This window comes from Apteryx rowi, unplaced genomic scaffold (genome assembly GCF_003343035.1).
Source record: "Apteryx rowi isolate R43461 unplaced genomic scaffold, aptRow1 scaffold_192, whole genome shotgun sequence".
Taxonomy (NCBI): domain Eukaryota; kingdom Metazoa; phylum Chordata; class Aves; order Apterygiformes; family Apterygidae; genus Apteryx; species Apteryx rowi.
The window spans coordinates 1,024,703-1,039,995 of record NW_020448219.1 but is presented as its reverse complement, the minus strand read 5'-3'; positions in this window follow the sequence as shown (position 1 = coordinate 1,039,995).

Sequence of the window (15,293 nt, the reverse complement as noted above, 5' to 3'; positions counted from 1 at the left end):
ACACCCATTTACATAGCCCAGCATGAAAAAACATGCCTTTTTTTCTGCAGAGCATGAGCAGATAATAAATAATATTACTACATTAATTCAGGAAGTAATGAACAATGGCAAGTATGATATGAACTACTTCTGCACTGCTTATACACTCAAGAAAAATAGCTAGATGTCATTGTATACAGCTCAGGGGAAACATCTGTTCCAACTGCATTGGTCAGCAATTAATAAGGAATAATACTGAAAATATCTGAATGATGTTATGCAAATCAGTGGTATGCCCTCATGTTGAATATTATGTTCTGTTCTGATTACTCCACCTCAGCAAGGATTTAACAGAAATAGAAAGTGACTGGAGACAGCTGATAAACATGTTACAGCCATGAGAAAGATTCCATAGTCTTAAAATATTAGGACTATTTAGTTTGGAAATAAATAAAACCAGCAACCACAATGCAAGCATATAGCATAAAATAAAATGGTATGAAGGATGTAAAATGAATACTCCTATTTTGCTTGTGTTTTCTGCCACTTTTCTTCCCCTCCATCTGTCTAGTCTATTTAGATGTTAAGATATTAGAATTAGGAACTGTCTATTACTCTAAATTTGAACCATGGCTACCACAGTGAGGCTCACAGATGGTCAGTAGGCGATCCCATAACAAACAAGAATAATCTTATTTACTCTTTGTCCTTATAAAGTGACAAGGAGACAATTAAATTTAAAAGGCAACACATTTTAAATGTTGAAAAGGAAACACTGCTATAACATAGCCCCAAGGGAGGCATTTTGGTGGCTTATGCAACCCTGGGAAGTATCCTCTGCTCACCCAGGAGGGTACACATCGAGGAGCGAGCTGCCCTCCCAGGGCTGTGTCCCCCACCCTGCAGCAGCCCAGCCTCCTGCCCCTTCACACAGCCCTGCAATGAACCCAGGCTGCCAAGGAGGAGAGCACGCTGCTCTTTAAAAGGACCTTTCTCACTTGCCACTGGAGAACTTGCACGCTGTGAGGGACTCGGGGTGCAGAAAGAGGGGCTGAGGTTCCCCCGCAATCCCGCTGGTCACCCCCCTTGGTCAGCTCCGTCCGGACCTGGCACATGGTCGCCCCGTGCAACTCACCCCGCACAGCTCTACTGAAGCCAGGCGCTCCAAATGTTTCCAGCTAGTACTCCAAACATTTTGTGCAGTATATTAAACATTTTTCCATACTCCTTTCTGGAGAATCTGATACTGGAAATGATCAGAGATAAGAATCTAAACTGCTGTGGTCCAGAATTATATGTTTCCAATTCATATTTCCATCAAAATAGGAGGTATTTTTACTAGTGATGAAAAGAACTGCTTTACTCAAGTGTTAAACTCATTGCTACAAGATAAAAACCATGGCAAAAAATTTAGCAGGATTCAAAAGGCTTAGGYTCTGTGACAGGTCAAAACTTCTGCAGTTACATAAGACAGACAGACTGCATTTTTTTAAGAGAGAGAGTATAGATGCACATGTTTCAGTCACAGAGCTGACCACTAACTGACTACTACAAAGAAGAATCTTCCCTGTGGTCACATTATTCCATATGTATCTACTCTGCAGTTTCTTGGACCTTTTTAGAGGCTTCTGGCATAGGTGATCTCTGTCAGAGATCAGCTGCTACACTGAGGCACCAACCAACTCAGTATGGTCATTTCCATGCCCCAGATAAAGAACTGAAATTTCTTTCTTTTCTTTTATCTTTTATCTTCATGTGTGTGCATGTGTGTATAAGAGAGAGAGGGGAACAAAGGGAAGAGAGGAAAAAATCACTGTATCTTTTATGCTTTTACATTTCGAAACAGAACTATTACAAGCAAAACATCTGAGATGGGAATCTTAATGGTGGCAGAGATCAAAAATAATCTTCCAGCTGTAGTATTTATGGTTCCAGTCTTAGTTTCAGTAGATAGGAAATTTGTTCCAGCATCATAAGCTTACTTCCATTTGTTGTCTATTGCAAGCACTGGCACATACTTTTAGTATGGATATTGTGGATACAGTCTGAATACATGTTGGCACTAGTTCCCTTGCAGCCACGGAAACACCTGCCTCCAAGCTAATTTATAATCTGCACCTATGGCCATGGGCCACTTACAAGTTTATTGAAAAAGGTCTTGACAAACCATATAGGAAAGACTCTGTTCTTTCTCTTTCTGTTCCACATGACATAAGTTTGGCATTAACAAGTCACATTTTTATGTCCAGCTTTATAGATTGTTAATAATATGTAAAGATATTTGATATGTAAGATCACGGGTCAAATATTTCTCACCTTACTCATGTGAGTAGTCTCACGAATTTAATTCACACAACTAGTCTGAGGAAGACAATCATGCTTTACTTTCTCTGTAAAATTACTCTGCAGTGTTATGAAGCAGTTCTCTCCACAGCTTACAGTATTCTCATTAACTCTGAAGCACAATGCATGTCCCACTCTTGAGCTGTTCAGACTAAATCCTATAAGATGAAGGAGAGTTGTCCACATATACAAAAAAATCTGATAATGCAATAAGGTGCCCTGGTTCTTCTCATGTATGATTCACCATACTAAAATATTGCATCCCCTTTACGTTTTCTGGGATTAATGTATCCCATGTGGTTCTACCCAGCAAGGATTATGAAAATCCATTTAACCACTATTTCCTTGACAATGTTTTTTTCTTTTGTTTATAAATGACTGCGGAGAACAGGTCCGTAAATGAGTCATTGCTTTTACTCTAGTATACTCAACTGGCATACCGTGTCTTGGCCCTGTGCTAGACCTAGGTGGTTTGTTTTTGTATAATTATCATGTAAGTAATCAGGAAGTGGAACCTCCTAGGATGTTTATAAATATCATGAAGACTCATTATTAAAAGTACCAGGAACAATCCTGTACAAGATACATCACATGGTCTGGAAAGCACAGAGGAGAAGTTCAGGTTGTAGTAGTTTTTCTCTACTAACTTGCATAGGAAAGAAAAGCAGTCCATAAACTACAGAGCAACATAAACAACTCATTCCAATTCAAATCTGGATCAAAGCTGGAAGCGCCTTGGGTTTAGCATTTAGCACTGAAACCATTTCAACACAGAACAAACAGCAGAAAGTTTCCATGGCATTTGCAGTTTTATTGGAAATCAGCAGATGGTGCTTCCACAAGGCCCTTTACAAGTTTTGCTAATGAAAAATATAGGTGGCTAAGTCTTGGTGAAATGTTAATTTTAACTGTCATGCATTGCTGTGTATTGCACCTGTAAAGTCTGCTCATTGACCAAGTTTCTTGTATTATTTTTAAATTGCTGACCAACCCATAAAATGGGTGAATTATGTCAAAAGTTTCACTGTTAAGGAAAAGTAGCCTCAGTGCAGATGATGGAGCAGGTATTTGGAGCCTGCCATTCTATTCCCCAGAGCTTGAACCAGTGATAAGAACAAACCACACAGATACTTTGCAAGGTTTCCTTGAAATCTGAAAGCACTGACCTCAGCTAGACAAAACAACAAAGCCCTGCAGAATCCTGGCATAGGTCTCTCATCTGAAGAGGAGAAAGAGCTGAGGGCATCATCAGATGGGACAGGTAACAACGGGCTCTGGCACAGATCTGTTAAGGGGTAAAAGTATCAGTAGCAAAGATGCAGCTGCTTGCCTGGCCACACTCTACTTTGATTTCAGGGTTAGCACGGGAAGCTACTCGCTTGGCTTGCACCCTCATCTGCACAGATAACTGTCCTTCTCCACTTCCCTTCTGCCCCAGAGTCAGCAGGTAACTGAGCGAAACAGTGATGGGACAGAAACATTTTGTTCCCTCTTTCAGCATACGCCACCAGAACTGATAGGATGTGACAGAAAGAGACCGTACGCTGTCGAGGGACAGTATGTTCCTCCTCTCTCCAGAGAGGGGATTTCTTTCCACCTCCAGTACAGCACACTGGTAGGTCTTCCCATATACAGGTTATCAGTCCCCATATACAGGTTATCAATCCAAGATTTGGATGTCTAAATTATCCCTACAGCCACCTTGTGCACATTCTATACTTCACAGCAGAGCTTCAAAATAGCCCAGGATCAAATATTTCATTAAGAATTACACTCAGATTACAAAATCCAGGTATATTATTATCATTACTGTAAATTTACAGTGACCCGGGACGAGACAAATGAAATGAGTTTCTCAGGATGACACAAGAAAGAACACTAGAGATTTTCCAACTGCTAGGCTCTATTTTAACTTGAAGTCCATCTTTCTTCTTTGCAAATTAATCTTAACAGTAAATCTTGGTCCATTTATATCCAATACCTTATCCATTAACAGAGGAACCMTGAAGGTATTCTTAAAAAGTGCTTAAAAAACTAAAATACTGAAGGCCAGCAAGAAATAAAAACTGTTTCTTTGGTTTTCAACTGTTTCTGATGGCATAAATAATCCCGTTAAATCTGGTGGCAGTTAACATATCCAGTCACTGGTAACAATTACTTCCAAATTCCAGCTTTCCTTAGAGCAGATACCTGGAGAAAGGAAGCCACTTCAGGAACAAAATAACATGTGATCACAGTCTGAAATGGTCATCTGGTGCAATACTTGGGAAAGGGAGTCAAAGAAGCAGCTATTTACAATTTCAGTTTAAAAGGAACTTATTTTATGATCCTGAATATGACCCACCACCCATCTCCCTAAAAAAAACAGAATCCCCATTTCCTTTCATCTTGGGATCTCTGCATCTGATTTTTATTTGTTTACTTTACAATGAATCCAGATTAATAATAGTTTGCTATTTTCTGTTTTCTCCACTACAGGAGAATGGCCAGCAAAACTCAGAAGCCAAAAGCAAAACTGGTAAGGTTTGACAAGGGAACTGAGAGCAACCCGGGGTAGTCCTCGATGTGATATGAATTAACCGGGCAAAGGCAGGACCTCCAAGAGGGCAGCACACATCTTAGATCTCAGACCTCAGGTTCCTATGGACCTCAATGGGATTACTCCCTCAAGGAACGTATTAGCAATGTACCTCTGGATAGCTGCTTGGTAAACATCTGTCTTTCTATACAGGTTTTCAGAGAGCCAGAACTCAGATGCGTTTGGAGCCATACCTGGGGGAGCATTCTCATGGCACACTGTATGAGAGACACTGAAGACATTTCTGACAAGCAAGTGAAATCCCATCCGGTTCCACTAGAGGGTTATGCCTCAAGGACAAGTCTAAGCAGCGGCAGTAACAGACTGAGGCTCTGATGTGCTCTGCCTCGGTGTAAGGCAATTTTAATTTTCCAAATACAGGGGTACAGTCCTACTTTACACCACTAGTTCTCGAGGCAGAAACAATTTATGAAGCATAAAACCTCTAACTTTTGTCCATTTTTCATAGCCTGTGTCTCTGATTAAACCCTTCAAAGTTCCCACTCCAAGTCTTTCTCAGTCTGACTTTGCTGCCTAGGGAACAAGAAAACTTATCTGACTGCAAGACATTAATACAAAAAAGACACTAAATGATGTCTCTGTTTCCCCTCTGCCATACCAAAGAACTACTTTTTTAATGATAGCACATGTTCACAACATAAGCAAAAAAGGAATTCTTGCAGAAGAGTTTGTCTGAAATAACAGGCCATKCATAATAACTGTATAAACAAGAAAGAGATGAATCCTGGTCTAATAATAGACATCACCTCTACCAGTAGGAATACTCAAAAAAGAAAGATCAGATTTGAAGATAATCTTAATTCTACCCCAAAAGGACATTGCTGTAATTGAATGACAAACATTCTAGCAAAATACTAAAATTTTAAAGAAAAAAAAAAACAAATTACAAATAAACCCCTGCTCTCTACCTTCTCTCCCCATATCCAGACATATACGTGACCATTCATCTTTGTATCAAGTTGTTTCTTTCTTTAACTTGGGTTGATTTTGTCCAGCATTTAACCAACCTATTCAGTGAAACAAATATGATCCCATTTCTGAGAAACTCCAAGTACGTTTCAGAATTTTTTTCTTTTTTAAGTACGATGAATAAAATCATCACCCTCATAGTGTAATCCTACAAGAAAACTATGAAAATTACCTGCATCTGTCCTGCTGTAGGATAACAATGATGAATATGTGCTAACAAAATATTTAGGAGGCTTAAAAAAGATTGTAAAAATCATGTGTATCTTTAAACAAGACAGGGTAGAAATACTACTTTTATTTCATTTGTAAGTGGTTCCAGACATTGCAAATTATGTTGCTGGTAAGCTACTATTTTCCTCAAAAGAGTCAGTTGCTTCACTTGCAGTATTGAATTTTGGGTTACTGAGTTTTGAGCCAAATAGCACACAAAGTCTGATGCTTAAATGTCTTTCTTATTATCCAGATTTGTGATGTCTTCATCTTTAAAAGGCACACATCTCCAAAAGACTTCAGAATTAATTCTTTTAAGGATTTGTGTTTTCCTAATAGCAGGTTACTAAAGCATGCTTCAGAATTTTGTGGATAAAGCATTCACTTGCTCATTCACTTTCTTTCCAACTTATGGATGTCAAATCAGTTTTGACTCAGGTCTTCCCATGAATACTTTCCATTACCCCGTTTTCCTTTGTTTCACCAACAGGTGAGTAAGCAACACAGAAATCAAAGACATCTAAGAAGAAAAGAGCTAATAGAGTTCATGCTTAGTCCTCAAGAGGTCTCTCTTATTTTATGAATTCTCTGTAGATGTCAGTTTGTTGTTGTTAATGTTATTTTAAATTAATATACTTTCAGGGTTTTTTAACCTAATTATTTACCTCTGCATATTCCTCCTCCTTCCCTCTCCCTTGCTCCTCCACCAAAAATTCTTCAGTTTTTGTAAATGAATATGAAGAAAAGTCTCTTTATCTGACAGTCATATTTCCATAAAGTAGGCCACTTTTGCTATTCTGCTTTCAGATCTTTCACAGCCAACAAGTCGTCATAGCTTGAAGGTCTAGTTTAGTAGCTGTAGTTGGAAACTCTGTTGTTTATATCAAGGAGACATTTGATGTTCTTCTTAAAACTCTGGCAACTGCAATCAAGACATTATATAACAATCTCAGTTTTCATTTTTTTTAAATTATTGGCTAAATGTCATTGTTCCGCAGAAAAGCTTGAAAATGTGACCACAATCTCAGAAACCAGAAAGTAGGAAAGAAAGAGAACCCAGTTAAAAAGCAACTTATTTAGTCTCACTTGTTTTAGTCAAACTTCACGATACTCATATATTCAGGACACTTGATCCTGGCAATACTGTAGTTCACTAAGGCAAGCAATCATTGCAACCAAAAGCTCACAAGAATCACTAGTGAGAGGAGTGAGAACAGCAGCACCCTTTAGTTAACCATTACTGCTATCACTATAGAGAAATAGGGGTCTGCCCAGACTCACCCAGATACATTTTATTTGTTCATACACGTACTGACTAGCACTCAGCTTAGAAGGAGTTTGAATGGTCTGACTGATTAAGTTTTTACTATACCATGACTTTTCAGATTGGCAGAGATGGCCTCCTTTGTATACAAAACTGTCTTATCACAGCTGGAAAATAGAGACTAAGCCACCTCCTCTACAAAATTTCATCTTTCTTTTTGGATCCTACAAAGGATGCTCAAAAAGTTCAATTGGCTCAGCAGGATATGGCCAACGAGTATGATAAGGGACTAGAAACAGATCAAGTTTAGAGTAGAAATGGGGAGTTTACAACTTTATGCAGTGATGATTCTGCAATTAAGGTGGAACTGTGGGACTAAAAACAAGAAATACATGGAGTCTGGGCCAAATCACTACCTTCTTCTACTGCCTGAAATGGAAGAGAGCAGAACAGATCTTGTGAGCGAACCTAAGATTTCAGGTCTGCAGGGATATTTGAGCACCTGCATGCAAGTCTTTAAAAAAAAAGTGATTCAATATTAAATGTAACAAATATAGGTGAAACACAACCACATAATACGGGCCGAAACCTAAATGTCAGGATTGTATGATGCATTCATGAAACAATTTATTTTTTAATAACCAACTCTTCTATACCATTTCATATTGGGGCGGGGGCATGGGACTGGTCCATGGACTTTTGCAGGTGTAACTCAGATAAAGTAACACAGAAGCCAGAAAGGATGGCCCAGAGGAGACAGAACTAGTCTGGCTGGGATTTGCAGTTTTTCTTTGCTGTTCCACAGCCATATGCCTTTGGGCAGGTCACTTAGTGCTTGATTCAGTTGCCTAAACATAGGCATCTAATGACATTTGTAATGTCCTAGTGTATCCAGGTTATTCATACATGGCTGGCAGATACGGTGGCACATCTGTGCCAGACACTTGCAATTCTGGAGCAGGAGTTACAGGCCCGATAGGATAGGCACTATATGTGGGAAAATGACTAAAACCTTATTCTGCTTGCACTTATCTGAGAACACATCCTCTCCCTGCTCACCCTTCCTGCTCTCACAGCAGTGCAGGGTCTCAGAGCTGGAAGCCATGCAGGTGCCAGCCCATGCTGGGGAAGCAGAAGTCCCTGCTCCGGGATCACGCGTGCAGCGCCGTCCTGCAAACCTCCTGACTGAACTGTCTCTCTGGGGCACAGAAAATGCACGAGCTGCTCTGCTCTCAAGATAAATCTTTCTCCAGACATTCAAGGAGAAAGGGAACTTACTGTAGCCCTAAGGATTGCCAGTGTGGATATCAATCCTCTTATTCAGGCTCTTCAAGTCACCTCTTAGCCAATTGTAGAAGAAAGCCCATATGAACTGATAAATTTAGTGGACAGACTTGGAGCCACAAGGCTCTTCCTAGACCCCTCCTTGGAGGCAGAGTGGAACGACATGACCAAGGCAGTTTTTGTACTACTAGAAGTAGACAACTACATGCTGAGGGGCCAACAGACTCTCAGCAGTCCATGCATGGCCTCCACTCCAAATAAAATGTATGCAATAGGTCACAAGAGAGGGCATAAATTGCCACGGGCTTTTTTCCTTCCCATTCCATTATCTAATAATTGCAGTCCTATTTAGTCCATAAAAACCTGACTCCAAAATAATGTAAAATAGGTTTGCTTTAGAAGGTCCACAGATATCACTGCTGTGCACTGCAATGTTGACGTAAGCCTAGAGTTGTTTGCAATGCCATTTACTTAATATAACTTAATACCGTTAATCTGAATTAAAAATTCATTTTGGAAATTCAGTGTTGCTTATACAATGGCAAAATGTGCTTTTTAATGAACTGAAAAGAAAACTTTGGTGACCTACAAAGTGTTTTAATACATCTGATGTTGTAGCAAGTCTTGAAATAAAAATGTTTTAACACTAAGCACATTTTTATATTCTTATTCCATTACAAAAGAAAAATATAAAAGAATCAGAATAATCATGAGGTACTCTTTTTCTATTCACAAAAATAAAGAAGATCACCACAACTGGGAAAAAAAATTCTTTGCTTCCATCATAGCCATGGCCTTAACTTTTCCAAATTCTTTGTTACAATGAGGCTGGTTCAGGTCATATTTCTGCTGTGGGTTCTTTCTATTTCTTTTCTTCTCTCACATGCTCTACATTCACTCATGTGTGTAACACAGTACTAGAAGGTGACATTTGCAGTTTATCACATGTACTGTGTAGGGCAATGATGATAATGTTCTAATAAGTTGCCATTGACTAAACAGCATTCTAAAATCCGTTTGGTTCCATTAATCTCTGAAAGTAAACCATTAAAACTGATCCTCTTCCTTGATTGGCAATAAAGTAAATACAAACCTCACAATAAGAAGTTAATGACCTGTCCCTAACAAGGCTGTAACGTACACAAGCACCTACTCTCTCAGTCAAAAAACAAGATCCAGTACGTCAATCAGATATACGCACTGAGCCAGAAATTGTCCATTTGTAACCCCTTTTGCCATGCTATATTGAGCTTTTCACAGCTGGCTATGGATATCACTCTCAACAATGATTTTTATTCCATTTAAGGTGCAGGCCAAGATCCACAGTCAAACAAAGCCATTTTTGGACTAGAAAATGATGTGTCTCCACTTATCCAGTAAGTCAAATATGCCTTCTGCATTAACTTTAATAGAATCAAACTAACAAGAAGAAAAATAAAGTAATAGCAAAAAATCAACTGAATTTTCACAGTAGTTATTTACAAACTATGTCCGTCCTCACTTTAATCTTGGGTTTAGTCTATCCTGTTCCAGCTGCAACTGATTGCCGACTGACTTGTCTTTTGAAGTCTGCCACACAAAATGTTCCAGACCTTACAAGTACAATAACCACGCATAACCCCACCATTCTTAAAGCACCATGCTCCTCATCTATATTTTTAAAATCACAAATTTGAAGTTATATCACCAATTGTGGCCTAGCTCTGTTTGGCAGAGTTGGGGAAGTACAAAAGGCAATTTGCCAGCCAGGAAACTGTGTAAGAGCCATTTTGCACTTAGTACATGACTTAGGACAGCCTAAGAGTAGCTTAATATTGCACAAGCTGAAATGGTCTTCTAGGAGCTGTTCTATCTGACAGCTTTGCTCATTCCCTGCTCCCTCCCACTATGCCACTTCTTGTGCCTTTACATGGGACTGGGTTGTCCAGAGCTTGCAGTGCTGGCTTCCTGGTGTTTAGGCATTCCTTTAAAACAGTGGTACCCTAAACAGCTGTTTAGAGAAGATTTCCAGCAATTATTGCATTTTCTATTATTTGTTTAAGTTTTCCAAATTTCCTTTAGAATCAATGTTGGAATTCCTGCTTCTGTTCATAGCGTTGCAGTCCCAAGCAGAGGAGTCATTTTCTTCACTAGAAATTCCATGGTCTGTGAGCATTTCTGGTTGTTTTCTGTTTTCTGAACAGAAAAGTACAATAGAACAGTACAGAAAAGTAGCAATAGAACGGTATATTTTTTATCATTTTTCACTTACCTTCATCAGAGAGTTAATGGTCTTGATGTTTTCCTTACAAATCTTTCCACTCTTATTTTGTACTTTCGTCTTGGCTTAATAACATGGAAAGCTTTTGTAACTTGTTCAGCAACCTGTCACAGTTTTCATTTCACTCATGCATTAAGCCTAGTCTTATCACATCACACGCTGTTTGCAATGGATACTGAAAACAAGGCCTGCAGCRCTTTCCTCAGTGCCGGTTTGGGGTATTGACAACACAGAAGAAAATTTGTCTAAAACAGTTTGTCCTGTTATGGCCTACAAGAAGGTGAAAGTAACCACCAAACTGCAGAGTTTATGTTATTACTCCCAGAGTTACCAATAAAATGTAGGAAAGGGGCGAATTTACCTCATAGCACATATACATAGACTTTATTTGACCTAAAAGATGAAGGCCACCTGTTCACACACCTTTCTGAACAAAGCCACAGACACACAGAGTTGTTAAACCTCCATGAGCTACCGGAAATTTCCCATATTTAAGATTAGAGTGCTCATAGTCACAGTATTGTCCTGTTCCTTCCATGGCCAAAAATGAACTATTAAGCTAAAACTTTGGGGTGCCCTCCAGGCAGTCTGACCATCTGTCATAGGGTGGATTATTAAAACTGCATATTAGTTACCTTCAAGAGGACTTGTTGACCAAGCCCAATTCCTTCCTTCCACTGAACCACAGAGAGAAGTTTCAAATCGCATACCTGCTTCCAGCTGTCTTGGTCAAAGGTGATGGTAGCTTTTCAGATCTGACTTGCCAAATATTTACTGATGATCAAATTAATATTCCCTTGGCAATTTTTGCCAGTGGTATTTATTAGGTGAAATTCCTACTATTTTGTAATTCAACTCATAGTCCACTACCTGAAAACAGTCATGAATTTTTGGGTCAACTTAAAGAAAAAATAAGTTTTCAATATACTTGTTTTCATCTCGTTAAGTACAACTCTTACCAATAGCATATAATACAAGTTTTATGTATAATAGTCTCACTTATGTGTAGGAACTCCATGTAATGTGTAGTATTACTCAATGTAATAGCACATGTATCCACTACTTGGAGAAAGTAATACTCTAACTTAGTTAATACATTTTGGGACTTAGTATCAACAGGAACTTCTTTGCTTGTTTTTCATGAGAAAGTCTTGGCCAAATCAAGAAATGAACCTTTGTAATCCAGCTAGTTTTGTTGCTTTTCTCTGAGAAACAGCACATGAAATTCTACAGCAGAAAAGGATGTTCGAGTGAACTGCCCTACAATGAACAGAAGAAAAGCTCATAAAATGGAACCATGCAAGGGTGCTTAGAAAAGTCTTTAAATTTGAGATCTGGAAGAGGGGAACTTTTGTAAAACTGCACATTTCCAGAAATGGGCCCCTCTTTTTGTGATAGTCAGAACAATCAGGCAGGAGTAAAGGAGGCTAACAAGTTTTCTCTCCTACCAGAAGAGGACGTCCTACCTTTATCTGAGCTTAACTCTGTAGGAGAAGCCAGTTGTATGAGAAACCACATCATATGATATATGCATCCCCTGGCAATTGGATCCTGTCTGAATCTTTTTCCTCCCTCTTGAATTTTAGGTAGGGAAATGTCAGGGTAGGCCTCCAAATTTTCTCTAGCCACAAATCCAGATCACTTCCAAATAATCAGCTTTGTTTGGAGTCCTATCCACATTCTCAAAAATATTTATGCAGACATGCACCTTATAGAAGAGAGGGTCCAGATGTGGCCCATTCTTGATACAGAGTGGCAGCTCCTCTGTTGAGAGATAGTACATTGGGGGGGAAAGAGTAAAAGAAAATACATTATACTAACACAATGAATACTGAATTAGCACATCACAAAACAAATACACCCAATATAGAAATGTATGTGTATATACACATACATACATATATATATGTGTGTGTATGTAGATATGTTAAGAGCACATGTTACACAAAGTTACACTTGGGGATTATTTTGCTTTCTACTCCACATTTTGCTGCAATTTTTCTCAGAGACCAGCCACTCAATATTTTTGGTTATGGAGTCTGTTGTAGCTACAGCTATATTAGAGATAGGACAAAGCCACACATTTTATGTAAATTGAGAGCTAAATCTGAACTTTCCGAAAATTTGAGATGCTAGTGCATAGGGTATTTTTAAAGGCTTTATTATTCCAAGATCAGGGCCAGCTGCAAAGATTGGATTCACATCCAAAAACATATATTAAAATGCATACACTTCTTGGTAGAAAGAAGTTTTAAAACCTGTCAGGCTGAGAACAACACTCTTTTTGTGTGCTGCCTGACAATTCAGTTACAGATTTACCCTATTGTTTTTTGGTAATTTAAATGTGATTGTTGGCAAAGCAGAAAGGGGTGGGGGAGTTATGGAGGCATACGGATAAAAAGAAGAAAGCATTTCTGATTATAGAATACATCCCTGATGTTGTTACACACAAACCCAATATTTGGCATTTAAAAAAGAAAAAAAAAAAACAATAAAAGAAACAGCAGCTGTTTCTATGTGATGTCAGAGAACAGGTGTGATACAAATCTCCATACCAGCGCAATCATATTGATCTCCTGATGATGCACGCCTGAAGCACATGTGCAAACGTTATCGACCCATCCAGCATCTCACTTCCAGGAATATGGCCTGAAAATGCCTCTATAATTGAAAACATTGTCAGGATAAACACTGTATTGGCCAATTATTTAAAAAAAMCAAACAAACTGAAAAAATAGGTGAGCCCGACGCCCCCCCGGCACGCTCCCGTATCCCGGCGTGGACGGTAGGCAGCAGCGGCTCGCGTTCCCGCGCCGCCTGCCCGTGACCCCCGCCGTGACCCCCGGGCCACCCGCACCAGGGTGAGACGTGGCTCAGCCGTGGGTCTGCCCCGGGTGGCACCCTGCTGAAGCCCCCGCGCAGCGCTGCGGATGGCCCTGAGCGCCGCACCGGGCCGAGGCCCCCAGGCTGGTGTCGCGGGGCCGAGGCAGCCGCGGGAAGAGCTGGGGGGAGCGCTGCCCGGGGACGGGGACGCGGGAGCAGGCAGAGGGGCGCTCGGCCGCCGTGGGAAGGGGGCGGCGAGGGGAGCCGGGCCTGCGACCCCTCAGTGGCCGGCGTGGTGCGCGGGGCGGCCGAAGCGCGCGGCGCGGGGCTGAGCGGCACCCGCGTCTGGAAGGGGCGGGCGCCCCGGCTCCCTGCGCGGAGCCTGGCCCGGGCTGGGGGGCGCGGGCCCCGCAGGCACCTTGCCCCCAGGAGCCGTCCCCCCGGAGGGGGCAGCTCCCGCAGCCAGCCCTGTCTCGGCGGCTCCGCGGGGAGGGGTGTTTTGCTGCTAGCTGTTAAAGTCATCTGCCATTAGAGGGCACTACACAACCCTGCATTAACGCTGCTCCGCAGAGAGAGGAGGGAGAGGCAGGCAGAGAGAAAGAGTGGCACCAATTTGGGAAAAGATTAAGAAGGATGTGGAGTGCCGGAGCTTCTGAAGTGATCAAAATGCCCGGGCGCTGCTCAGGACGATGATCATAATAATAATAATAAAAAAAGAAAATGCAGCGAGGTCAGTCATTTACCAGTCTGCTTCTTAATGCCTATGACTGCAGGTGGTACAGAGGGACATTGTGATTCATGCCCACTTTCAAAGCAGGACCAGGGCCCGGTCTGAGGCACCCAAACAACTGTCTTCTAATATTAGCACGGCTGTATTTCTGGATCTATTATAGTCTGTCCAGACAGATCCCATTGTAATGGGATCTTTTATTAAAAGATTAGCACTATCTCCTGCAGTTGGTGGAAAAAAATCTGTTATCACTGAGTTATTTGCAGTTGTGGGGAGGGGGCGGGCGGGTGGGGGTAGCCGGGGGACCGGGTGGGCAGGGGGGCKGCGGGGAGGGCCGGGCCGCGGGCGCGGAGGGCTGCGCGCATCGTCCCCTGACCCGGCAGTGTCCGGGAATTCCTGTCTGCATACTTCGCAGTCTGTTGTGCTTTGGTGGCTCAGAAAAGTGAAAGAATCGAAATTAAAAAGGCAGCTTTTGAATAAACAATACCATTTTCCGTTAAGTAATCGTTTTGTATAAAAGGAAATATCGCCTACTCAGTTTCATTCAGCGGTGCCAAAAAATGTTATAAATGAGAGACCGCCAACTTTTCTAAGGGGAGAATAATGCCAGACTGTGCTTAATAAACTAGTGCCCTAGAAGTTCATTATCGATGTTGCAATCTTTTCTGATTCTGAAAGGAGACCGCCTACGTCGCCCCCATTCCCGTCTCGTCCGCCCGGGCTCCCAGTGAAAAGGCTGTCACTTGGGCAGAGCCCTAGGTATTAAACTTTTATTTGTTTGGGGATTTTTTTCTTTTTTTTTTCTTTTTTTTTTTGGTTTGGGGTTGGTGTT